This window comes from Schistocerca americana, chromosome 6 (assembly GCF_021461395.2).
Source record: "Schistocerca americana isolate TAMUIC-IGC-003095 chromosome 6, iqSchAmer2.1, whole genome shotgun sequence".
Classification (NCBI taxonomy): Eukaryota; Metazoa; Arthropoda; class Insecta; order Orthoptera; family Acrididae; genus Schistocerca; species Schistocerca americana.
In genome coordinates, this window is record NC_060124.1 from 288,544,580 (window position 1) to 288,547,079 (window position 2,500).

Consider the following 2,500-nt stretch of genomic DNA (forward strand, 5'->3'; position numbering starts at 1 on the left):
CGGTGCTTCAACCTGCGTGCAGGATCCGAGCTCGGTCCCGTGCCTTGGCCTCCCACGGATCTTCCTTGCTGCGAGGCCGCGTCCGCCTTAGCGTGCTCCTCCGGGGGCGCGCGGGTGCGCGGATTCTCTTCGGCCGCCATTCAACGATCAACTCAGAACTGGCACGGACTGGGGGAATCCGACTGTCTAATTAAAACAAAGCATTGCGATGGCCCTAGCGGGTGTTGACGCAATGTGATTTCTGCCCAGTGCTCTGAATGTCAACGTGAATAAATTCAAGCAAGCGCGGGTAAACGGCGGGAGTAACTATGACTCTCTTAAGGTGGCCAAGTGGCGGCGGTGTGGCTGCATCCGGACTTGGCTTTTCGAAGTGCGGTCTTGATGTAGTCGTGCTGCTGCTGCGAGGTGCCTTCCTTGGGTTATAGTTACAGGGAGAGTGATGCGCAATACATGGGCCTAGCCCTCTTAGCCTCTCCTCTCCTGCGGTCTTCTCCCCTTCTCGTGGGCCCGCTGATTTTCGCAGAGTGGAAGACCGCACCAGGGGCTTGGGGGGGTTACCAGCCCCCCCTCGCATTATCCCTTTATAGTTGGGGGCAGCCGACAAGAAACAAGAGATGGTGGCCCTTCCGCTGAAGGTGCCACCCCAGCTACCCCAGCACCTATCCGGCCAACCGGCCGTAACGAAAATGCGATAGTTTGTGTAGCTCCCTTTGCTTGCAGTGAGTGCCACCGCACTTTTACCACGAAGAACGGTCTCGGGGTCCATCGCCGCCGCCAACACCCTGCGGCCGCCAACGCTGAGATCGTGACGGAGAGGCATCGCGCGAGGTGGACGGAGGAAGAAGTCCTGTCGCTCGCCAAGGCAGAGGCCGAACTGTTCCTTGAGAGGGACGCCCGGTTCTTCTTTGTAAATCAAGAACTTACCAGGATGTTCCCCGACCGAACGCTTGAGGCAATCAAGTGCCGACGGCGGCAAGCTGCCCACAAGCAGCTTGTCCGCCAATTCATGGAGGCACTTGAGATCGGTCGGGGTGAAGAGCCGGCGTCCCGCCGTGGAGCAGCGAGCTCGCTGCCTGACGCGGGCGAGGCCGCTGCGCCGCCCGTCGACGCAGCCGAGGACTTCGCGGCCGACACCACCGGGCCGCCGCCGGAGGGGCCGACTGACGCCGCCATCTGGGAGCATCTGGCGGGGCTACCTGCTTCCGCCCAGCGTTTCTCTGCCCTGGATCGAGTCATTGGTCTGGGGCGGGGCACGCCGCCCGATGTCATCCTGGGCATGCTCCCGGATGCCCTTGCGTCGGTCGGGTCCAGGGGGGAGAGGTCGATCACCAGGACACAGCGGCCGCGCCAACCATCCAAGCGGCCGCCTGCCGCCCCGCCGCTGCAGAAGCGCAAGCGGCGCCGCTGGGAATACGCGCGGACACAGGACGCCTTCCGTAGGTCGCGTGCGCGTTGCGTGCGCGGCTTGCTGGACGGCACCCTGCTGCAGCCGCCACCCGACATCCCCGGTCTGCTGGACTTCTGGGCGGACCTCTTCACGAAGAAGCCGATCTCCACCGCCGGCTTCATCCGTGACCGCCTTCTCCCGCACTCGGAGCCTGTCGCTCCTGAGTGCCTATGGGGGCCGGTCACACGTGAGGAGGTCGCTGCTGCCTTGCCGCCCAGGGGATCGGCAGCCGGGCCGGACGGCCTGACTCCAGCGGAGCTGCGGCGCCTGCCGCATGAAGTCCTGGTGAAACTCTTGAACCTCTTCCTCCTGGCCCGCGCCCTCCCCGAGCGTCTGCTTCGCGCCCGGACGTCACTTCTCCCCAAAACGGCTGCACCAACATCCCCCGCTGACTTTCGCCCCATTACGGTCTGCTCGGTGTTGGCGCGGACCTTTCACAAGGTTCTCGCGTCACGCCTGATGCGTGCATGTGCTGTGGACGAACGTCAGCGGGCATTCATCCCCCGGGATGGGATGTTGGAAAACACCTTCATCTTGGACACTGCTCTCACCGACGCAGTCCGCTCCTGTCGCTCTGTTTTTGTGGCATCGATCGACGTCTCTAAAGCGTTCGATTCGGTGGACCATGCCGCCCTCCGCCCCGTGCTGAGGGCTCATGGCCTGCCGGATTGCTTTATTGAGTACGTCGAAAGGTGTTACGAGGGTAGCACGACGGTGATAGCGGGCGGCGCCGACGTGGGCGTGCCCCTGCAGCCGGCTAGGGGTGTGCGTCAGGGTGACCCCCTCTCCCCCCTCCTTTTCAATTTTGCGGTGGACTATGTTTTGAGTCAACTTCCCTCCCACATCGGAGCTCGGATCCTTGGTCGCAGAGTTAACGCTGCGGCCTTCGCAGATGACGTCCTGCTTTTTGCATCGACCGCGAGGGGATTGCAGTCCCTCATCGACGCAGCCGTCGCAGCCCTCGCCCATCTGGGGCTGCAGATCAACGCCCGGAAGTGTTTCACCCTCGCCTTAGTCGCGTCTGGGCGCGACAAGAAGGTGAAGGTCGACGCC

General features: G+C 63.2%; 1 pseudogene; it reads left to right on the top strand.

Annotated features, from left to right (window-relative positions):
- The window catches only part of LOC124621128, a 7,963-nt pseudogene that overhangs the window by 2,562 nt on the left and 2,901 nt on the right, over positions 1 to 2,500 (top strand).